We start from the raw sequence: 24,655 nt of genomic DNA, 5'->3' as shown, positions 1-24,655 counted from the left end.
ATGGCGCCGAGGACCCGGGTTCAATCCCAGCCCCGGGTCACTGTCCATGTTGAGTTTGCATATTCTCCCCGTGTTGGCGTGGGTCTCACCCCAGAAACCGAAAGATTTCCAGGGTAGGTGGATTGGCCAAACTAAATTGCCCCTTAATTGGAAAAAAATAATTGGGTACTCTAAATTTATAGCAAAAAGTATTAAAATTAAACGGACAGAAAATGTAACTGACCATCTAATACCCCTTTCCCACCCCCACCCCCCTCCTAACCACCCCCATTCTCTACACACACAAACAACACAGCGGGGAAAGGGTGATTCAATGGGAAATAACATTTTAATAAAAATTACAGGATAAGGATCTTTTAATTCACCGGGGTAATTTCCAGTTAGTGTCTTTCTGAAGTTCAGCTTTTGTTTTGATACTTCTTCCTTCTAGGCTTGAGATAGTTTTCTCTGGCAAGGTTGTCTACCTTCTCTGCAGACGGCATCATTTCAGGTTTACAGTAAATGATGGGCCGGGCACTCACTGCTTTCAGAACAATAAAGCAGTTCTTTCACTTCAGCAAGCACGAGAGAAAGGAAACACTCTTGCAGGAACCAAGCACTAGCCATTGTCAGGCAGAACACTGTCCCACCGGTTGTCAGCCAACCAATCGATCAGACTTCCTCGAAATCTGATTCCTAAGAGCCACCCGGTGCCGAGGAGTCTGGCTTCTCCTCTCCAAAAACAAAACCTGGGAATACAGAATGCTGGCAAGCAGCCTGCTTCAAACCTGAGTCTTCTGCTTAAAGGTACATCCTGATTATGGGTCCATGGACCAAAATAATAAAATAACATAAAATAAAAGGGAACAAAGGAAATAAACAGGAAGGACTCTTGCACCAACCATTTTCTGCAGCTTCCTTCCATCACAGGGTCAGAAGTGGGGATGTTCGCTGATGATTGCACAATCTTCAGAACCATTCACATTTCCTCAGATAGATAAGCAGTTTCAGATGGTTCCCAGTACAGAGCAATTGCCCCTTGGAAGCTTGCACCCTGGGCAATTACCATGCAACCCTTACCTGGGAAGGTCCGGAGGACTGTGGGGCGGGCTTCTCCAATCCCGGGGCAGAGTGTCCACGCTGTCGTAAATGACGTCGCGTTTTACGACGGCATGAACGGGCTGCTCCCACGTCTAATTCTGGCCCCAACAGGGGGCCAGCACGGCGCTGGAGCGGTTTGCGCCACTCCAGCTGCAGATCCCGGCCGGTCGATCGGTGGAGAACTGTGCGCCATAGGATCCACGCATGCGCAGTTGCGCCGGCGCCAACGAGGACATGCGCAGTGGCGCCGGCACCAACATGCGCAGTGGCCTCCTTCAACGTGCCAGCCCCGACGCAACATGGGGCAGGGCTACAGGGGCCGGCGCGTAGGAAAGGAGGCCCCGAGCCACAGAGGCCGGCCCGCCGATCGGTGGGCCCCGATCACGGACCAGGCCCCATTGGAGCCCCCCCCCGGGGTCAGAGCCCCCCCCCACAGGCCGCCCCCCCGACCCTGCGAGCAGAGTTCCCGCCGGCTGCAACCAGGAATGGACGGCGCCGGCGGGACTCTGCCTTTTTAGAGCGGCCGCTCGGCCCATCCGGGCCGGAGAATCGGTGGCCCGGCCGCATAGAGCGGCCCGCAACAGGCGCCGCGCCAAACATGCCGGCACCAATGGCGCCGATTCCGTGGAGAATCGCGTGCCGCCATCGGGGCAGCAGGCGCGGTTGCCGGGATTCTCCGGCCCAGCGCGGGGCTGGGAGGATCCCGCCCGTGGTTCCCCAGCGCAGTTTTAGGGTACCCCCAGTTAAATTGGCCTGGAGCTCGGAAGTTCTGATTAAATTACCCCACATCAGAAAAATGTCATTACAAAATAATGTTTTAAATTAGCTTGCAGTCTGCAGTTCTGAATGTCCTTTCTAGTCAACTTCTCCATATTCACAGTTACGACACGATCAATTTCACCACACTGAAAATGTTTAATCATCTATCTTCATTTTAAATGTTGGACAATAATTGTTGGAAGGGTTTCCTTGTTTCTTGTGAATAAGGAATATTGCAGAAGGAAATTCTTCACTCCACAACAATTCTTTTGACAATTTTAACCAAATGACACTAGTTAAGAATGAGCTTTATAATTTCAGCAGTCAGAATAAATTTTTTAATGTAATAGTTTGCCATCCATTTTGAAGTACTTAATTTTCTTTGTTTTACTTATGTTGCTGTGGCCCTGTCTCTCTCGTTCCAACTAAAAGATTCTAAACCTGGCTGCCAATCCTCTCAACAGGCACTGAAAGGGTAACGCATGTAATTAAATGCAAGTATAAGAACCTTCTAATGTTAATCCCTTTAAAATTAAACACCTCTAAAGGGATAAATGCAGGTGGTGTACTTAGGTTTTAACTGTGCAAATCACTGGAATGTGTAAGCTGCAGGATTTTGTAGCCGTTTTTTTATTCAGCAATATTACAATTGTGTTTAAAGACAGGGTACAGTTGTGTTAAACTAATGGCATAATGGCACAGCCAAGATGCTTCAACTGCACTCTTATGATGCAAGTCAATAAATAAATCAGAAATAAAAGCAAAATACTCAGGATGCTGGAAATCAGAAATGAACAGGCGCTGGAATGTGGCGACTAGAGGCTTTTCACAGTAACTTCATTGAAGCCTACTTGTGACAATAAGCGATTATTATAATTATTATTATTAAAAACAGAAAATCCTGGATAAACTCAGCACATCTGGCAGTAACTGTGGAGAGAAACAAGAGTTAACGTTTCAGATCTAAATGATCCTTCCACAGAAAGCGTAACCCTTGAAGAGTCACAAACGCGTTCTCACCCAGGCACAATTATACAATTGGCATCACAGCTAACTCTTCAAGCCGGAGTAGCTCTCTATTTGGCTTGGGAATATCATGTTAAAGATCAGTGTGCAGGCATGTCAGGGATCACCAGGGCAACCTTTGTAGTCTTTGGATTGGAAAGGTACAGAAATAATTCAAAGAAAACTTGCTTGTGTGCTGGCAGTCCTTCAGCGTCTCTTCCACCATCAGACTTTGGAAATTATGGAAAGAGGATTATTGCTTAAGCTTTTTTAAAAGAAAAAACTGGGAATAGATTGATTAGAATGTAACAACCAGATGAGGAGGGGTCAGAAAGCTCCGCTCATGGAATCCCCACAGTGCAGAAGGTGGTTATTTGGCCGATTGAGTTTGCACTGATCCTCCGAAGGAGCATCCTACTTAGGCCCCACTCCCCATCCCATTCCCAACCCCCCACATTGATCATGTCTAATCCATCTAACCTGCATATCTTTGGACTGTGGGAGTGTAGCCATCTGGGATGGCCACTTCCAGAATACAAAATGGACCTTTGCAAAGATTGCAGGGAAAAATGGACAATGTTAAGAAAGCAAGCAGGCACAGAGCCTGTCTGCATATTGGAGCCGCAGTTCTCAGACAAGACTGAAACTCTAGACCCATTAGCATATCGATGGCCCATCTCCGGGAACAAAGGAAGATACTTAAGTAACCGATCTGGCCCAGACCTCGCGGTGCCAGTTCCCCAAACCGAAAGCAGAAAACAAAGCAGGCCAACGACCACCTAGGACAAGCCCAGCCATCAGGGCACCCACCCCTTTATTGGTCAAGATCAATACCAGTGATCAAGATACGGCCCAATTAATTGGGGCCAAGTTTAAGGCCCGCCCAAAAGCGCGCGAAGCCCCTTCGGGTATAAGAAGAAGGCCCCAAGAGAGAATTGCTCTTTTGGACTTGGCTCTCACAGCGGAGAGACCCGTCCACCAGCTGCACCAGAAGCAAGTAAGTCCAAGGTCAACGCTCGCTACCAGACGGATGACCTTAGCTGTTTCCCCTCTACCACTTCGACCCCAGCAGCCTCAGAACCGAACAACAGCCATTGTTCCTCTGACTGAGTGGGCACCCGAAGCTAAGTATAGGCTTTAGCAGTAGTGATAGTTTAGTCTGTAGTATCTCGTGCATGAGTAGATATTACTGTGTGCGTAAATAAATAGTATTGACTTTGAACTAACTAACTGGCTCTTTTGATCAGTATTCGGGTTTGAATCTTGTGGCGGTATCGAATGATACCTGGCGACTCTAGAACAAACATAATTAGGATTAAGGAAGGCGACCATATTGACCGCCATATTCAGAGCCAACCAAAGAGAGCAACATTTACTGGCGACCTCTGACTTGTTTCGACCTAGAAGTGGCCTAGTCACTCCGAGAGAACCCAAATTTGAATTGGAATCCAATTGGAAGCAGAAAAACCACAAGTGTAAGAACGATACTGATCAAACCTCCAAGATTCGGAAGTATGTTAATGCATGTGTACTAACAGGGATATAAGGTAAACCTGAGAGATATTGTTGCGTAAAACTATCGGGAGTTTTGTAGGCCGGAAATTAGCGTAAGCTGTACCCGTGTTTACATCACCACTTTATCACCCCCTGTTCCAAATTCAGTAGAGAACCCAGAGATAGAGAAAATGGCAATGAAGGCAATGGAACGCCTTATGAACCCCCAGGAATTCGAGGTCGAAGCGACCAGTAGAGTAGGACAGTGTCCCATATGGGAAGAAGAGATCAGAAAATATCTCAAAGGGAAAGGATGGCCCCATTGGAGTGAATTCTGTGCCAATGATGAAACAGGTCCCGGGAGTATAGGGTATACTTGGTGGGAGAACCTGACAGAGATCCATAAGAAGAGCTTAGGGAAAGCTCGCAAGCCGATGGCAATCGTGTCCTGCTTGGCACAATTGCGAGGCACAGAGGAGGTCGTCAGGACGCTCCGTAGAGAGATTGATGGGAGAGACAGGAATAGTGAAGGAGATGTGAGCGAAATTGAGAAGGAGAAAAGGGAATTGAGAGAGCAGTTAGCGGCCAGTGACAAGGAGGTGGCACACCAGTCTTGTCTCGTCCATTTGAGTAGTTTTCAGATCCAATATGATAAGTCCTACCAAGACACGCAACGAAGAACAACAGGTTGAGCAGTTGCAGAAACAGTGCAACGACTTAAAAGCAGCCCTACGAGCGCTCCACACTTCCACAACGGAACAAAGGCAGAGCTCGGTAGATCACGCAAAGTGCCGGAAGCAAATTGCAGAATTGCAATCTCTGCTTTCCGTTCAGAATGGGTTTCAGAGCATGCTTGAACCCCAGTTAGACCAGGAAAACGGCCCAGATTGGCAGGAGTTAAATGAGACTGCCCATAGATATGTACATGGAACATGTACACAGGAAAACCACAAAAACAAAAAGCACCCCCACCCTCGACTGCACAGGCAGAACACAATCCCATGAACCCTGTCACCACACAGCGCAGGACCACAACAGAAGGAGACCCAGATTTCCTATACACCCCATTAACAGTCACTCAATTACGGGACGCGTGCGATAGGATTACACCGTTCCTACCCACATCGGACCCCCACCATTACTTTGCAAGAGTAAAACAGCAGGCGACCATGTACGGCCTGGATGAAAGTGAAGCTCACAGTTTTAAGCCTCGATCCTTCAGTCGTGGCAGCCCTTCCCGACCCACAGAATGTAGGAGAAGGCACACTCCAACAAATGCACACAGCGATCCTAGATGCGATCGGCTATAACAAAGGAGACCCCGTAGAAGGCCTGAACAAATGTAGGCAGAAAAAGACAGATCACCCCACAGCGTTTGCTGGACGCTTGTGGTTTCATTTTACAGCAGTATTTGGAGTTAGCCCGCGCCCATTTGTCCGTGGATAATATGGCCAAATGGACTCGCATCCTAGTCTCTCATGCGACAAAGGCAGGACAGAGAGCTTGCGCACATTACGACCCCTCAGACGAGGCCCACAACGAGAAATGGGTTTTGAAGAGATTGTCCCGCACTTGGGAACAGTCCATCCAAGGCAAAACCACATTTGTTAAAACCGAGGCAGAACAGGCAGACATGCATCCAGTTAGGATGCACCAGAACCCCGCATGGGTAAATGAGGGCAGGAACAGCCCACAGCAACCCAAATCCCAGGAATGTTACAATTGTGGACAATTAGGACACTACGCACGAGAGTGCAATGCACCCCAGAACCTGCAAAGAAACCAACAGGCAGGCACCCTAAATAAGAATAGAGCAGAGCCAATTCACAGCGTTAGCGCCCGTTCTGAGAACGCAGATATGAACGGCACCAACTGACGGTGTTCGGGCTCCCCAACTTAGGTCTGCGACACCCTTTGGGACAAGTCCGGTAGACCAGTAGTGGCAGGCACAGTCCGGGGACACCCCGTAGAATTCCTTTGGGACACAGGAGGGTCCCGCACCATGCTCAATTCCTCCACGATGTTTCAGCGAGACACGTGGCCCACCACCGACACCATTACACTCAGCAGTTTTACGTGTCATTTACAGAAGGGGCACATCACAGCTCCTGTAGCAATCCAGATAGGGAACATTGAAACTAAACATCCCGTAGTTCTGGTCGATCTACCCCAGACAGCCGAACACATCTTAGGAATTGACTTCATGAGCTCCCACAATCTATCATTTGACCCGGTAAATAAATGTGTATGGAAAATGGCAACGGCAGCACGAGCCCCCGCCACGCTCACAGTTGGGGAATATGAAAATAGAATCAGCGCAATAGGAGACTTCTGGTTCGACCCTCGAGCCATTAGTCAGGGCAAACAAGTTAGGGAAGGCCTGCAGCAACACAAAGCAGCATTTGCACAGCGCAAGCACGACTGTGGCAAGATCGCTGGCTTAGTGAACATTACATGCCCCGACCCCAGACACCAAAAGCAGTATGGTTTTCCCCAAGAAGCAGAGGGAGAAATCTCAAGGGTAATAGAGTCTGCTTGATCAAGGCGTACTCCGATCAGTAGCCTCCACGAATAACGCACCAATTTGGCCCATCAGGAAACTCCATGGATCATGGCGACTGACCATTGATTACCAGGAACTGAACAAAGTAACCCCAGTAGCAGCCCCCACCATAGCCACGAGTCCCGAGACCATGCTCAAACAGGGACGACATCAAAAAAAAAAAAACGGTTTTGGACATGAGCAACGGCTTTTGGTCCATTCCATTGGATAAAGCGTGCCAATATAAATTCGCATTCACATTCCAGGGACAACAATATACGTGGACGCGCCTGCCACAAGGCTTCCACAACTCCCCCTCCATTTTACACCGACAGCTGGCAAATGGATTAGCAAAATTTTCCCGACCCGATTGTCTGGTCCAATATGTAGATGATCTGCTACTACAGATGGACACAAAGGGAGAGCACATTTCGCTTCTCCCCGAACATTTAGGACTCCTACAACAGATTGCATGTAAAGTGAACCCCAAGAAGGCCTAGATTTTGCAGGAAAAAGTGATTTACTTGGGTACAGTAATCACACATGGTAAACGCGAGATTGAGCAAAAAAGAATTGACTCGATCATCAAATTGCCCCTTCCCCATAACGTAACAGCCCTCCGGTCATTTCTAGGACTGGTTGGCTACTGTAGAAACCATATCGACAGTTTCGCCACTAAAGCAGCGTCCCTATCCGAACTTCTCAAGAAACAAGCACCTTGGGAATGGCTTCCACAGCATGCAGATGCCGTGGATGCTTTAAAAAGATCCCTCAGCACAGCCCCCGCGTTACAGGTCCCAGATCCACTATCCCCCTACGCAATTGAAGTTGCAAGCACCGACTGAACCCTTTCGGCCATGCTCCTCCAACAACGCCATGACAGATTGGGCCCCGTGGCATACGCCTCACACGTGTTAGATCCTGTCGAGCAAGGATTTTCTGCCTGTGAAAGGCGCCTGCTCGCAATTTTTTGGGCAGTACAATACTTTGCCTACATTACAGGACTCAACCCCATCACCATTCTCACTGAACACACCCCAACACAGCTACTACTAGATGGTAGACTTAAGGATGGAACAGTCAGCCAAATCCGCGCAGCCCGTTGGACCCTTCTTTTACAGGGACAGGACATAACAGTTCAGCGAATCAAGACGCACACTTTCCTAGCCGATAATTTACAATATGCAGGTACCCCACACGAGTGTGAGATCATCTCCACTAAACATAATACAGGACCCTTTATACCTAAGTCAGCTCCCAGGAAAGCAGTTACTGCACCCCAGAGACCCCAGCCCACAGACACATGCGCACCCCTTAGAATCTATGTGGATGGCCCCTCCACAGTTTTAAATGGGAAAAGAATTACCGGTTGTGGTATTTATGTAAAGGACGTGCAGGGACGCGCCCTAGAAGAGATTTCGTCAAAATTGCCAGGACACTTAGGCTCGCAGGCAGCAGAACTGGCAGCCATAGCGTACATTGTAGATCACCCCGACTCGTTTCCGACCCCAGCCGACATATATTCGGACAGTTTATATGTCTGCAACAGTTTAACCAAATTTCTACCCCTGTGGGAAACTAGAGGATTTGTTTCCGCAGACGGAAAGCCCCTACCCTCAGCCCCATTACTCCGGCATATCCTAGAGACAGCTAAAGATAGGGAATATGGCATTATTAAAGTTCACATTCATCATCGTTCTTCCCCCCCTGGTAACGTTAAAGCAAGCGCCCTAGCGAAGGCAGGTTCCAGACATAGTCACTTTTGGCCCAGTACACGCGGTTCAGGTCTCACAGACCAACATTCAAGATTTGGCAAAGGCTCAAAAAGAAGATGAGAAGCTCAGGGAAGTTTTAAAAGGCAACTTCCCAGCCCTTATGATAAGTTTAAAAACGCGATAACCACACATGACGGTGTGATTTTAAAAGGCGGCATTTATGTAGTCCCCAGCCAGGACAGGAATCAAATTATTTGTCAGTTCCATGACAATCATGGACATCAGGGCATTGAACCCACCCTAGCTCACCCCAGACCTCTCTGTTGGATTTAAAAGCCAATGTTACTCATTACATTGAGAATTGCTTAATCTGTGCCCAGAACAATCCGGACAGATATGCAAGAAAAGCCCAGCTAAGTCACAGCCGCCCCATTAATGGCCACTGAACGAATTTGCAAATAGATTATGTAGGACCCCTACCCCCCTGCAGAAATGGTTTTAAGTATGTGTTGGTGGTCATCGACACCTTCACAAAATGGGTGGAAGCTTTTCCATCCAGAACAAACATGGCCAAAACGACAGCTAAAATCCTAATGCAGCACATCTTTACAAGATGGGGACTCCCACGCAGTATAGAGTCCGATCAAGGCTCCCATTTTACAGGACGAGTGATGAAAAACGTCCTCACAATTTTCGGAAAAGAAGCAAAAGTTTCATATAGCATACCACCCCCAATCAAGCGGCATTATAGAGAGGATGAACAGAACTCTGAAAGCCACCCTCAGGAAAATGGTGCAACAGCACAATAGCACCTGGGACACTGTTCTCCCATTTGCTTTAATGTTCATAAGAAACATGGTATCCACGTCCACAGGATACACCCCCCACACCCTCATGACCAGACGCCCCTTGAAAGGGACAGAGTATTTATTAGGACTGGATTTGGCCAGCCCCACAGTCACCGCCCTCACGCATGAAAAAGCAGTACAGCAGATTATTGATAATGTAAAGGCAGCCCAGCTCGCAGCAGCTGTCAGACCTGGGACACGGAAGAAGCAAAGCAAGGCTTGCTTTGATAAAATGGTACACGCCACCGAGTTTGCAGTAGGGCAGCAAGTGATGCTATCCCTATACAACCCCAGTTCATTCCTTTCCCCAAAATTTTCCGGACCGTACTCCATCTCTGACAAAGTCAGCCCCTCTGTATACAAGATCACATATCCCAATGGCAAGTCTGCGTGGTTTCACATAAACCAGCTTAAGGCTTATGGCTCGCAGAACAACCATGCACACCACATCTCACTTGCAGCAGCAGATGAGCACGCCCTGCCCACAGATGACGTATTCCTACCCTCCCCCAGCCAGTCCAGCCCGTCCTCAGACACAACTTCGACTCCACCCCCAGAGGCACGGCTCCGCCTCTCCCTTCCTTCAACCAGCAGCGACAGCGACAGCGATAGCAACAGCCCCAGCACGCCACGCTACGATTACACCCGTGCACCAGGCCCCACTCCCAGCGATTCCGAACATGATTCCAGCGACCCCTTTGAGACCACGTACATTAAAGCCCCTGACCCAGACCCACCGCCTGACGATTATGGATTAAAACCTAGCAGCTCCAACCTCGATACAAGATTCTGGCACCGAGACAATTCGTTCAGGCTCATCCGGAATGATGAGATGGACCCCAATTCGGTGTGACCGGTTCATCACCTGGTATTCCCTATCCTATGTTGTGGAACCACTATTAGTACTTGTGATACTCTGCAGTGTCGTTCAGACGCTAAGACTGAGGAAATGGTGGAGGAAAGCCTCCCCCACTCGTACTCCGATATACACCCTCAGATCCCCTATTTTCGGACTTCAACAAACCCCCCAGCCCCTTTAAGTGAATTAAAGTGCATCCGTTTTTTGTGTGTGTTTTGTTCGTTCCAATAAAAAGAAATGTAAAACTCTGTGCTTGACTGCCAAGCCAGAGACCTGTGATGCTGCTATTTGTACAGTTTAAAATTTTGTAAATTCTTTTGATTGTTTCAGTAAGGATAGTTTAATTAAGGATAGTTCGAGGTTCCAGTTTTTTTATTTTGTAATGCATGCCTGAATGTCATAGCGCCCTGTAGAATTTTATAGTGATGTATGTACATAAATAATTTAGGTAAAAGTTGCAATTCATAGGACAGAGCAGTGTAGAGCCTATAAAGTGCTTACGGATGCCCAACTTGGGAGGAGAACGAAGACGAGGTGGTTATTTGATCCTTCACACTTCGCGTTGAGGATCACAAGGAGGGTGTGTAGCCATCTGGGATGGCCATTTCCAGAATACAAAATGGACCTTTGCAAAAATTTCAGGCAAAAATGGACAATGTTAAGAAAGCAAGCAGGCCTGTCTGCATATTGGAGCTGCAGCTCCCAGACAAGACTGAAACTCTAGGCCCGACTTCCGGTTGCGGCTATGCGGAGCTAAGCCGCACATTTCGCCGGTTCCCGCTAGAACGGACTTATGGGCTCTCCAGAGGAGCCGTAACGGAAATCTTTCGACGACTTCCCGTGTGGCAAGGTGAGAACAATGTCCCCCTTCCATAGTATATGGAGTGGACCAGAAGTGGAGCGGTCAAAAAAGCGGTTTTGGAGCAGCGAAAGAAGCGAGGGAGAGAAAACAAGATGGCGGAGGGCGGAGATCGAGCGGCATGGGGGCCGGAGCAGCAGGGGTTTCTCAGCCGCTGCGTGGAGGAGCTTAAGAAAGAGGGGCTGGTGCCATTGCTGACGGCGATCAAGGGGCTGAAGGAGACCCAGAAGGCCCACGGGGTAGAGATCCAGGAGGTGCGGGAAAAAGCCGCAGAGAACGAGGACGAGATCTTGGGCCTGGCGGTGAAGATGGAGGCGCACGAGGCGCTGCACAAGAGGTGGGCGGAAAGATTTGAGGACCTGGAGAACAGGTCGAGGAGGAAGAATCTTCGGATTCTGGGTCTCCCTGAAGGGGTGGAGGGGGCCGATGCCGGGCCATATGTGAGCACGATGCTCAATTCGCTGATGGGTGCGGAGGCCTCTCCGAGTCCCCTGGAGCTAGATGGGGCTCATCGGGTCCTGGCGAGGAGACCCAAGGCCAACGAGCCGCCAAGGGCGGTAGTGGTGAGGTTTCATTGTTTCGTGGACAGAGAGTGTATCTTGAGATGATCCAAGAAAGAGCGGAGCAGCAGGTGGGAGAATACGGTGATCCGAATCTATCTGGACTGGAGTATGGAGGTGGCGAAGAAGAGAGCTGGTTTTAATCGGGCCAAGGCGGTGCTGCACAGGAAGGGGGTGAGATTCGGAATGCTGCAGCCAGCGCGATTGTGGGTCACATTTCAGGATCGACACCACTACTTTGAAACGCCTGAAGAGGCTTGGACCTTTATACAAACTGAAAAGTTGGACTCAAACTGAGGGTCTGTGGTTGTGGGGGGGGATGTCGGTTGTATACAGGGTTTTAACTATGCATCGAGAATGTTCCACGGGTTGGGCGATGGATGGGGATGGGGTAAGAGATCTGATGGGGAGACTGTGAGGGAATGTGGGCGCCGGTGCTGTGGGGAGGGGAGGCCTGGGGATGGGGGAAATCAGGATAAGGCCGCAACAGGAGCTGCGCCAGAGGGGGCGGGGCTGGCTCAGGAAAGCACGGGCATTTTCCCGCGCTAGGGAAGGACGGAGGGGGGGGGGGGTGTGGAGGAGCGAACACCGATTGCTGGGGAGGAGGAGGAGGGGGGATTTCCACACCGGGGGGGGGGGTCAACGGGATGGCGGGGGAGGCCGGGGTCAGCAGGTGTCAGCTGACTTACGGGAGTGTTATGGGGGGAGCAAAAGAGCTAGATACGGATCTAGCGGGGGGAGGGGGAAGGGGGGGGGGAGAAGGGGGGGGGAAATAGGGTTGCTGCTGCATTGGCCGAGGGGGAACTGAAAACAAGAGGTGGTCGGGGCGGGGGTCCCCTGTCTGGGGGACCGGAGGGTGCGGGAGGCGCGGGCACGGGACTGGCCTAGAAAAGGAGATGGCTAGTCGGCAGGGGGCGGGCGGGGGGGGCGTGGGAAGTCCCCTAATCCGGCTGATAACGTGGAATGTGAGGGGCCTGAATGGGCCGGTTAAGAGGGCCCGAGTGTTCGTGCACTAAAAGGGACTGAAGGCAGACGTCGTCATGCTTCAGGAGACACATTTGAAGGTGGCAGACCAGGTCAGGTTAAGAAAGGGATGGGTAGGACAGGTATTCCATTCGGGGCTGGATGCAAAGAATAGAGGGGTGGCAATACTGGTGGGGAAGCGGGTGTCGTTTGAGGCCAAGAATATAGTAGTGGACAATGGAGGTCGATACGTGATGGTGAGCGGTAGGCTGCAGGGGGCGTGGGTGGTATTGGTAAATGTATACGCCCCGAACTGGGACGATGCTGGATTTATGAAGCATATGTTGGGGCGCATTCCGGACCTGGAGGTAGGAAGCCTGATAATGGGAGGGGGTTTTAACACGGTGTTGGACCCAGCATTAGATCGTTCCAGATCTAGGACGGGGAAGAGGCCGGCTGCAGCCAAGGTGCTTAGGGGGTTTATGGACCAGATGGGGGGAGTAGATCCGTGGAGATTTGCTAGGCCCCTGGCCAGAGAATTTTCTTTTTTTTCCCACGGACACAAAGCCTAATCCTGGATAGATTTTTTTGTTTTGAGCAGGGCGCTGATCCCAAAAGTGGAGGGAACGGAGTACTCGGCCATAGCCATCTCAGACCACGCCCCGCGCTGGGTGGAGCTGGAGTTGGGAGAGGAGAGGGACCAACGCCCGCTGTGGCGTCTGGATGTGGGATTACTGGCAGATGAGGAGGTGTGCGGGAGGATACGTGGGTGCATTGAAAGGTATTTGGAGGCCAACGACAATGGGGAGGTGCAGGTGGGGGTAGTATGGGAGGCGCTGAAGGCGGTGGTCAGGGGAGAGTTAATCTCCATCAGGGCTCACAGGGAGAAGAGAGAGGGCAGCGAAAGGGAGAGGTTAGTGGGGGAGATCTTAAGGGTGGACAGGAGATATGCAGAGGCCCCTGAAGAGGGACTACTTAGGGAGCGGCGAAGTCTCCAGACGGAATTCGACCTGTTGACCACAGGGAAGGCAGAGGCACAGTGGAGGAAAGCACAGGGGGCGATGTATGAGTATGGGGAGAAGGCGAGCCGGATGCTGGCACATCAGCTCCGTAAGAGGATGGCAGCGAGGGAGATAGGTGGAGTCAAGGGTGGCAGGGGAACTACGGTGCGGAGTGCGGTGAAAGTAAATGAGGCATTTAAGGCCTTTTATGAGGAGCTGTACAGATCTCAGCCCCCAGCGGGGGAAGAGGGGATGCGACGATTTCTGGATCAACTGAGGTTCCCGAGGGTGGAGGAGCAGGAGGTCGCTGGTTTGGGGGCGCCAATTGGGTTGGAGGAGCTGATTAAAGGACTGGGGAGCATGCAGGCGGGGAAGGCCCCGGGACCAGATGGGTTCCCGGTTGAGTTTTACAGGAAGTATGCGGACCTGTTAGCCCCGTTGCTGGTGAGGACTTTCAATGAGGCAAGGGAGGGGGGGACCCTGCCCCCGACAATGTCCGGGGCGATGATTTCTCTGATCCTGAAGCGGGACAAGGACCCACTGCAATGTGGGTCGTATAGGCCGACTTCGCTCCTTAATGTGGATGCTAAGTTGCTGGCAAAAGTGCTGGCTACGAGGATTGAGGACTGTGTCCCGGGGGTGATTCACGAGGACCAGACGGAATTTGTAAAGGGCAGGCAGCTCAACACCAATGTGCGGAGGCTCCTAAACATGATTATGATGCCATCGGTGGAGGGAGAGGCGGAGACAGTGGCAGCTATGGACGCGGAGAAGGCCTTTGACCGAATGGAGTGGGAGTATCTCTGGGAAGTGTTGCGGAGGTTTGGGTTTGGGGAGGGGTTTATCAGTTGGGTTAAGCTCCTATATAGAGCCCCGGTGGCGAGTGTGGTTACGAATCGGCGGAGGTCGGAGTATTTTCGGCTGTATCGAGGGACGAGGCAGGGGTGCCCCCTGTCCCCCCTGTTGTTTGCATTAGCAATTGAGCCTTTGGCCATGGCATTAAAGGAGTCCAGGAAATGGAGGGGGGTGGTCCGAGGGGGAGAGGAGCATCGGGTGTCGCTGTATGCGGATGACCTGTTGCTGTATGTGGCAGATCCAGTGGAGGGGATGGTGGAGGTCATGCAGATCCTAAGGGAGTTTGGGGACTTCTCGGGCTATAAGCTCAATGTAGGGAAAAGTGAGCTCTTCGTGGTGCACCCAGGGGACCAGGGAAGAGGGATAGACGACCGACCGTTGAGGAGGGCGGAAAGGAGCTTTCGGTACTTGGGGATCCATGTAGCTAGGAGTTGGGGGGCCCTGCAAAAACTTAATTTGACGCGGCTGGTGGAGCAGATGGAGGAGGACTTCAAACGATGGGATGTGTTGCCACTCTCGCTAGCGGGCAGGGTACAGTCGATTAAAATGATGGTCCTCCCGAGGTTTCTTTTTGTGTTCCAGTGCCTTCCGATTATGATTACTAAGGCCTTTTTTAAGAGGGTAGGTAGGAGCCTCATGGGTTTTGTGTGGGCAAACAAGACCCTGAGGGTAAGGAGGGGATTTCTGGAGTGTAGTAGGGACAAAGGAGGGCTGGCGTTGCCGAATCTGGGTGGCTACTATTGGGCAGCCAACGTGGCGATGATCCGTAAGTGGGTGATGGAGGGAGAGGGGGCGGCATGGAAGAGGTTGGAAATGGCGTCCTGCAAAGGAACGAGCCTGAGGGCGCTGGTGACGGCACCGCTGCCGCTCTCACCGACAAGGTACACCACGAGTCTGGTGGTGGCGGCAACGCTAAAGATCTGGGGGCAGTGGAGACGACACAGGGGTGAGATGGGAGCCTCGGTGTGGTCCCCGATCAGAGATAACCATCGGTTTGTCCCCGGAAGGATGGACGGGGGGTTTCAGAGCTGGCATCGGGCAGGGATCAGAAGGATGGGGGACCTGTTTATAGATGGGACGTTTGCTGGAGGAGAAGTTTGGGATACCCCCGGGAAATGCGTTCAGGTGCATGCAGGTGAGGGCGTTTGTGAGGCGGCAGGTGAGGGAATTTCCGTTGCTCCCGGCACAGGGGATTCAGGGCAGGGTGATTTCGAGTGTATAGGTCGGAGAGGGCAAGGTTTCGGCGATATATCAGGAGATGAAAGAAGAGGAGGAGGCTTTGGTAGAGGAGCTGAAGGGCAAATGGGAGGAGGAGTTGGGGGAGGAGATTGAAGAGGGTCTGTGGGCTGATGCCCTGAGTAGGGTTAATTCCTCTTCTTCGTGTGCCAGGCTTAGCCTGATACAGTTTAAGGTTATTCACAGAGCACATATGACAGGGGCGAGGCTGAGTAGGTTCTTTGGGGTGGAGGAATGATGTGGGAGGTGCTCAGGAAGCCCGGCGAATCACGCCCATAAGTTCTGGTCGTGCCTGGCACTGGATGGGTTCTGGAGGGGTTTCGCGAGGAATATGTCTAAGGTGGTGAAAGTCCAGATCAAGCCAAGTTGGGGGCTGGCACTATTTGGGGTGGTGGACGAGCCGGGAGTGCAGGAGGCGAAAGAGGCCGGTATTCTGGCCTTTGCATCCCTGGTAGCCCGGCGGAGAATCTTGCTATTATGGAAAGACGCAAAGCCCCCCAGTGTGGAAGCCTGGATAAATCCTGGATAAAGGGTTCATCAAGCTGGAGATGATAAAGTTTGCCTTGAGAGGGTCTGCGCAGGGGTTCTTCAGGCTATCTCGCAGAGCGTTAGAAGGAGGTCGGTCAGCAGCAGCAACCCAGGGCGGGAGGGGGTGGGTGGGGGAGGGGAGGGGGGGTCTCTTTCGGAGGGGGGTATATGGGTGGGCGGGGAAGGGGGTTTTCCTAGGGGTACTTGAAAAAGGAAAAACATAAACATATGGGAGAGTCAATATGTGCGGGAGGAACCCATTGTACAAGTTCTGTATTATGTTGGATTGATATGTTTATGTTTTGTTCTGTTCCTGCTCTTTTCTTTTTTGTTACGCGGGGGGGGTTTAATTGGTTGAAAAATTTTGTTGAAAAACTTTGAATAAACATTTTTTTTTTAAAAACAAAACTCTAGGCCCATTAGCATGTGGATGGCCCATCTCCGGGAACAAAGGAAGATACTTAAGTAACCGATCTGGCTCCGGACCTCGTGCCAGTTCCCCAAACCGAGGGCAGAAAACAAAGCAAGGCCAACGACCACCTAGGACAAGCCCAGCCATCAGGGCACCCACCCCTTTATTGGTCAAGATCAATACGAGTGATCAAGATATGGCCCAATTGATTGGGGCCAAGTTGAAGGCCCGCCCAAAAGCGCGCAAAGCTCCTTCCGGTATAAAAAGGCCCCAAGAGAGAATCGATGTCTTGGAATCGGCTCTCACAGCGGAGAGACCCGTCCACCAGCTGCACCAGGAGCAAGTAAGTCCAAGGTCAATGCTCGCTACCAGACAGACGACCTTAGCTGTTCCCCTCTACCACTTCGACCCCAGCAGCCTCAGAACCGAACAACGGACATTGTTCCTCTGACTGAGTGGGCACCCGAAGCTAAGTATAGGCTTTAGCAGTAGTGATAGTTTAGTCTGTAGTATTTCGTGCATGAGTAGATATTACTGTGTGTGTACATAAATAGTATTGATTTTGAACTAACTAACTGGTGTATTGGCTCTTTTGATCAGTGTTCGGGTTTGAACCTTGTGGCGGTATCGAAAGATACCTGGCAACTCTAGAGCAAACATAATTAGGATTAAGGAAGGCGACCATATTGACCGCCATATTCAGAGCCAACCAAAGAGAGTAACAGGAGGAAACCCGAGCACCCGGAGGAAATTCATGCAGACATGGGGAGAACCCAGCACAATCACCCTGGTGCTGTGAGGCAGCAATGCTAACGACTGTGCCACCATGCCGCCTTCATTTTCCTCTCCATGTTCCAAAGCAACAGATTTGTTTTGAAATAGATACATTTTGCATTACAATGCATACTTTAAAAAAATAAATCTTAAGTACCCAATTCTTTTTTTTACAATTAAGGGGCAATTTAGCGTGGCCAATTCACTTACCCTGCACATCTTTTTGGTTTGTGGGGATGAGATCCACACAGACACGGGGAGAATGCGCAAACTTCACATGGACAGTGTCCCCGGCGCTGTGAGGTAGCAGTGCTAACCACTGTGCCACCGTGCTGCCCCCCCAATTCAATGTATAGTTATCTGTTTACGTGCTGTGATCATAAAAGAGTTACTTGAGAGTGCACGGACGAGTGTCAACACAGCTGAGGGAGGTAGAGCCTGAGGGAGACTGAAGAAAATGGGATCCAGAGCATCCGGTCTGCTCAGGGAGGAGGAGGTCGAGGAAATCAAGAAGGAGACCGGCTTATCTCACAGCCAGATTACACGCCTTTACAGCAGATTCACCAGCCTCGATAAGGGGGAGAATGGCACCCTTTGCCATGAAGATCTTCAACGGATCCCAGAGCTGCCCATTAACCCGTTGGGAAATAGGAGATAGTGAAGATCAGGTCAACTTCCGGGATTTTGTGCGGACTCTTGCTCATTTTCGACCCATCGAGGACAGTGACAAAAGCAAGGATCCTCTTGTTCCTGAGCCCCTCAATAGCAGAAACAACAAACTGCTCTTTGCTTTCAGGCTATATGATCTTGACAAGATTTCACGAGAAGTGCTCCTGCAGGTCCTTCGCATGATGGTGGGGGTCAACATTTCTGAAGAACAGTTGGGGAGCATCGCAGACCGGACCATTCAAGAGGCAGACTAGGATGATGACCTTTCTATCTCCTTCACAGAGTTCCAGAAGGTGTTAGAGAAGGTTGATGTTGAGCAGAAGGTGAGCATCCGTTTCCTTCACTGAAATCCACTCTATAGTGAATGAGCAGGCGAGATCTCGACACAGTGACTCTGTCTGTTCCTGACACATCGACATATTAGCTGACTACGTAGAAAACGTTAGCAATGCACAGGAGAGTGCCAGTCGTTCCATAGGTTCCCCATTCCTCAGCAGCTGTGGAAGTTGTTAGTCTGTCTGGTAAGTTCTCAGTCTCACCAGGAAGGAATTGTGTACATTTCACCTGATTGTCCTGGGTACCATGGAACTGCAGCCCATTGGGCAGAACAGACTAATCGGCCTTGCTGGTGGAGCAGTGCTGCACTTTCAGGAGATGGTTAATAGAGGAAACAAGTCCGACCTGAGGCGTCCATGATTCATGGGTTGCACTGTTCTGGTGCTCCTTGAAATGAACTGTTCCCCCATCAAACTGTGCAAAACTGAGGGGATGACAATCAGGTGCGTTTAAAATTGGAAATGTAGGTTTTTCTGATTGGGGTTATTGATTATAGGGTATTTATTGATCCAGTGTTGTGGTTTTCATATTTGCTATTACAGGTCCTTTAGTGCCAGTTATTCTATCTTGTCTGTTCTGCTTGTTATGTTTTAGGCCCAATCTCTTCAAACCCCTATGAGGAGAGGAACAGTTGCCATTTTGTTTGCGAATAACACTACTTTCCCACATGGTTCTGCATGGGTCCAGGCTTTCTTGAGCGCTACTTGTGACTTGTTTAACTGTGTATGCCAACACAAGATTTCACCAGATTTTACTTTGCAATAATAATGACACTTATATAGGTCTTATGCCTGCGGTCCTCTCCTAGAGGTTATGGGGACAGGGTGGAGCTCAAGCCTGTGGGCCTCTCCTAGGGGTAGTGGCGCGGGGGGGGGGGGGGGGGGGGGGGGTGGAGAAATTGCGATGTTAATATAACCAATTGATGAATTTCTCTGCCTTGGTTTTCCTGCTCCACCCCTGGTGGGAAGCCTTTATACTAATGGTATTTTTACTTTCGCTGCTTGTGAAGAGAGGATTCTGTGTGTCACCTGCCCTCTCTTAGTTAATTGGCTGCTGAAACAGCAGAAACTAAAGTTGACAGTGCCCCTGTTCTGATGATATCAGTTCCTAAATGTGACAAGACATTTCTGGCGTTAGTGTGAGGCCATTGGTAGTTCCACTACATAGTAATAGACATGGAGAACAGGGGCGAAATTCTCCTGTATCGGCGCGATGTCCGCCGACCGGCGCCAAAAACGGCGCAAATCAGTCGGGCATCGCGCCGCCCCAAAGGTGCGGAACCTTGAGGGGCTAGGCCCGCGCCGGACTGATTTCCGTCCCGCCATCTGGCGGAAAAGGCCTTTGGTGACCCGCCAGCTGGCGCGGAAATGACATCTCCGGGCGGCGCATGTGCGGGAGCGTTAGCGGCCGCTCACTGCATCCCCGCGCATGCGCAGTGGAGGGAGTCTCTTCCACCTCCGCCATGGTGGAGACCATGGCGAAGGCGGAAGGAAAAGAGTGCCCCCACGGCACAGGCCCGCCCGCGGATTGGTGGGCCCCGATCGCGGGCCAGGCCACCGTGGGGGCACCCCCGGGGCCAGATCGCCCCGCGCCCCCCCAGGACCCTGGAGCCCACCCACGCCGCCTTGCCCTGCCGGTAAGAGAGGTGGTTTAATCCACGCCGGCGGGACAGGCATCCTAGCAGCGGGACTTCGGCCCATCCGGGCCAGAGAATCGCGCGGGGGGGGGGGGGGCCCGCCAACCGGCACGGCGCGATTCCCGCCCCCGCCGAATATCCGGTGCCGGAGAATTCGGCAACCGGCGGGGGCGGGATTCACGCCAGCCCCCGGCGATTCTCCGACCCGGCGGGGGGTCGGAGAATCCCGCCCCAGAGTCTCTGTATTTGTAACATCAGCTGTCATCCTGCAGCATTTATAATTGGCTTTTGCTGTTGAAACTATCTAGTTGTGGTCATTCCTATTTGTGAAGTTTCATGTTGCAGTAATATTCCAACAGTATTTATTTTTCTGTGGCTTAAGTGCTAGCACAGTGGAATGAAGGAAGGGATAGGGCAGTTCCAGTATTGTAGAGCTTGAATTGAGTTTTGCAACCGGTTATTTTACTGTCTTGTTGAGTGCTCCGATAATTCAAAGGCCCATTTGTGCCATGGAGCACTATGCACATTCCTGGGCCTTGCTGTGGAACTGCAGGTTTCCGTCCAGGTTAGGCACACCGTGGTCTGACCTTAATCACATGTGGGGATGTCGGAAGCCTGAAGACGGTGTGGTGCTATAAAGGGCAGCCCTGCTCATGTGTGTTCTTCTGGCTGAATTTTTGAGGCTAGAGGTTTCTTTCCTAAACTGTCACCATGATTGTCAAGTCTGGAACCCAAACAAGTCCCAGGCTTTTGGTTGCGTGCCTTTATTGGGAGAGTGAAACCTTTCAGCAAAGAGCCAAGGACAGAGAAACTGCCCAAGGTGCTTGCCTCCCCACCCCTACCCCTGGGATACATGGGAAAAGCTGAAAGATTTCCCATATGAGGACTGCATGGGAATGGTAGCCAGGCTGGTGTGACTGAGCTGAATGCAATGCAAACTGTTGAATGCCTGGGACTGGCTCCCTGATACTGTATAGAATTATATTGTTCTGTCCTGAATTGATCCGTCACCTTCCCTATGAGAAGAGTATCTCTACATTTCAGAAATAACACATTTAATCATCTTAATCCTAAAAAGAAAAGTTACTTGAGTCCTTCAGTTTAACAAAGAAAGAGAGGCAGCACGGTGGCGCAGTGGGTTAGCCCTGCTGCTTCACGGTGCTGAGGTCCCAGGTTCGATCCCGGCTCTGGGTCACTGTCCGTGTGGAGTTTGCACATTCTCCCTGTGTTTGCGTGGGTTTCGCCCCCACAACCCAAAGATGGGCAAGCTAGGTGGATTGGCCATGCTAAATTGCCCCTTAATTGGAAAAATGAATTGGGTACTCTAAATTTATTTTTAAAAAATAAAGAAAGAGGTTAGCTTTATTATACTTAAACCAAGGTAAATAAAATAAAATAAACTCCAACTTGAGCACACACCAACTCGAAGCTCAGACACACACAAATACAGATTACAGAGTGAGGAAGGATAGGTTGGCCAAATTAAAGTCCATATAAAGGAATATACAATCTGTAGTATGGTGACACGGAGTGTGGGTCCTTAATTTGGTAGGATGAGAACTTTGTTTGAGTCTCTGGATTAGTCATTCAGTAACATAGCCGCTACTGAACCCAGTAGTTACTCAGTCACACTATCTGCTTCTCTCAAGCATCACTCCTTGGCCGAGTGCTCTAGCAGATGACTGTAGTGGTACCTGCCTGGTCGATAACACATGTTACTCAATCCTGGGCTGATGGTGAGGTCCTCTGAATCTTGTTGAAGAAGACTCGAACTCGTCCAGTAACAACAAAGGTTTATTGAGTAACTATAACTATTAATGCATGAGTTCTTTACCTTAACATTGGAACTAGGAATTGGATAACAAGATTTAACAATTGGAGCTAAATGTAACTCCACTAACTATCTATGTGATTCTGATGTTTCCCTGTTCATAGCACACCCGAGAGAGAGAGAGAGAGAGAGACCCCGTGTGGCTGCCCTTTATACCCCTGTTGGTGCCGCCGTCTGGTGGTCATGTGGTGCTGCTATCTACCCATTAACCCCTTGTGTGCATGCACCTACAGAGATCACCACAATGACAAGGCTCAGCCACTCTTTCATTTGTTTGAGATGTGAGAAAGCTGATTATTGTAACTCACCGTATCAGTGTTTCGCTGCCTCGTCTGGGGACGTGACTGGGCTCAGAAAGAGAGAGCAAGACTGTTTACCCATCTAAATGAAAATGAAAATACAATTCAAAAGGCAATACATGTTGCAAAAAAAGGGGAAAAAATACATGACGGCAACATGAGATCTATTGACAGGTGGGAGGAAAGACTGACATTTTAGTTTGCACATCCTTATATTTTGTGTGGTAATAATATTAAGCTCAAGAAACATTAGAGCCAAGTTCTGAGATTAGTGAGATTCTGTGGTGGATTTAATGATCATCTTGTAAGGCGCTGTGCTTAATAACAAAGGAACCAATCATATGTTGGAACCAAGATATTTAGTCCAACTTGATATTGATCCTCCACATTCTATTCTTTGATGGGACACTAGTGTCGCTGACCAGGCTAGTATTTGTTGTCCATCCCTAATAGTCTTTGTAATGGTGGTGAGCCACCTTCTTGAATACAAGTGAATGGCTTCTGGGCTACTTCAGAAGACAATTAAGAGCAACCCCATTGCGCTGGAGACAATTTTTAAAAATAAATTTAGAATACCCAATTAATTGTTTCCAATTAAGGGGCAATTTAGCATGGCCAATCCACCTAGCCTGCACATCTTTTGGGTTGTGGGGCGAAACCCACGCAAACACGGGGAGAATGTGTAAACTGCACACAGTTAGTGACTCAGAGCCGGGATCGAACCTGGGACCTTGGCGCCGTGAGGCAGCAGTGCTAACCACTGTGCCACCGTGCTGCCCTGTGGGTCTGGAGTCATAAATAGGCCAGACCAGTTAAGGCAGATTTCATTCCTTAAAGGACATTAGTAAACCAGAAGGTTTTTTTCGACAATCGGTGATAGTTTCAGTCACCATTCATAGGATCATAGAGTTTACAGTGCAGAAAGAGGCCATTCGATCCATCGAGTCTACACAGGCCCTTGAGAGAGGACACCTCCACCCTAACCCCTAAACCCCACACAACCTTTGGACACTAAGGGGCAATTTAGCGTGACCAATCCACCTAACCTGTACATTTTTGGACAGTGGGAGGAAACCAGAGCACCTGGAGGAAACCCACGCCGACACGGGGAGAAAGTGCAGACTCCACACAGACAGCCACCCGAGGCCGGAATTGAACCCGGGTCCCTGGAGCTGTGAGGCAGCAGTGCTAACCACTGCACCACCATGCCGGTGACTAGTTTCATATTCGAGATTTATAAATAGATTTCAAATTCCACCAGCTGCATGGTATTAATGCCGCTATGTGTTCATCCTGATCCCAAATCCCTTTTTCGCTCCTCAACAACCAATCTAACCTATTCCTCATATCTTGACCAAGGACGTACCATGACAATAAACTGCCTTCTTTGTTGTCATTATGAAGCTGAGTTTACCTTTTCTTTTTTTAAAAAAAAATATTTTATTGAAACTTTTTGGTCAACCATCACAGTACATTGTGTATCCTTTACACAATAATATAACAGTATAAATAACAATGACCTGTTTTATAAACAAAGAATAAATAATATATAACAAAAACGAAAACTAAAACTAAATGGCACCTGCCTTGTCTCAGATATGATGTGGAGATGCCGGCGTTGGCATCTGAGTGTCTCAGATAAACACTCTCCAAAAATATGATTTAACAGTCCAAAATACAATTATTTATAGCAACGACCTATACATATTATACATATATATTAACAACCCCCCCCCCGGGCTGCTGCTGCTGCCTTCTTCTTTTCCATTCCCTCTATCTTTCTGTGAGGTATTCGACGAACGGTTGCCACCGCCTGGTGAACCCTTGAGCCGATCCCCTTAGGACGAACTTAATCCGTTCCAGCTTTATAAACCCTGCCATGTAATTTATCCAGGTCTCCACCCCCGGGGGCTTGGCTTCCTTCCACATCAACAGTATCCTGCGCCGGGCTACTAGGGACGCAAAGGCCAAAACATCGGCCTCTCTCGCCTCCTGCACTCCCGGCTCTTGTGCAACCCCAAATATAGCCAACCCCCAGCTTAGTTCGACCTGGACCCCCACTACTTTCGAAAGCACCTTTGTCACCCCCACCCAGAACCCCTGTAGTGCCGGACATGACCAGAACATGTGGGTGTGATTCGCTGGGCTTCTCGAGCATCTCACACACCTATCCTCTACCCCCAAAAATTTACTGAGCCGTGCTCCAGTCATATGCGCCCTGTGTAACACCTTAAATTGAATCAGGCTTAGCCTGGCACACGAGGACGATGAGTTTACCCTACTTAGGGCATCCGCCCACAGCCCCTCCTCAATCTCCTCCCCCAGCTCTTCTTCCAATTTCCCTTTCAGCTCATCTACCATAATCTCCCCCTCGTCCCTCATTTCCCTATATAG

At 50.1% G+C, this 24,655-nt stretch overlaps 1 long non-coding RNA gene and 1 pseudogene across 1 annotated transcript in view; one reads left to right on the top strand and one right to left on the bottom strand.

Annotated features, from left to right (window-relative positions):
* The window catches only part of LOC140396446 (uncharacterized), a 94,230-nt gene extending 71,891 nt beyond the window's left edge, over positions 1-22,339 (bottom strand). Inside the window, exon 1 of the long non-coding RNA XR_011936539.1 lies at positions 22,271-22,339. This is a non-coding gene — a long non-coding RNA (uncharacterized lncRNA). The remainder of the gene's footprint in view (positions 1-22,270) is intronic.
* On the top strand, positions 17,897-18,547 carry LOC140395936 (calcineurin B homologous protein 1 pseudogene; annotated as a pseudogene).
* Positions 22,340-24,655: the final 2,316 nt, after the last annotated feature.

Source organism: Scyliorhinus torazame, chromosome 19 (assembly GCF_047496885.1).
Source record: "Scyliorhinus torazame isolate Kashiwa2021f chromosome 19, sScyTor2.1, whole genome shotgun sequence".
In the NCBI taxonomy this organism is placed as follows: Eukaryota; Metazoa; Chordata; class Chondrichthyes; order Carcharhiniformes; family Scyliorhinidae; genus Scyliorhinus; species Scyliorhinus torazame.
The sequence above is the reverse complement of the archived record's forward strand: the minus strand, read 5'-3'. Positions and strand labels throughout refer to the sequence as shown.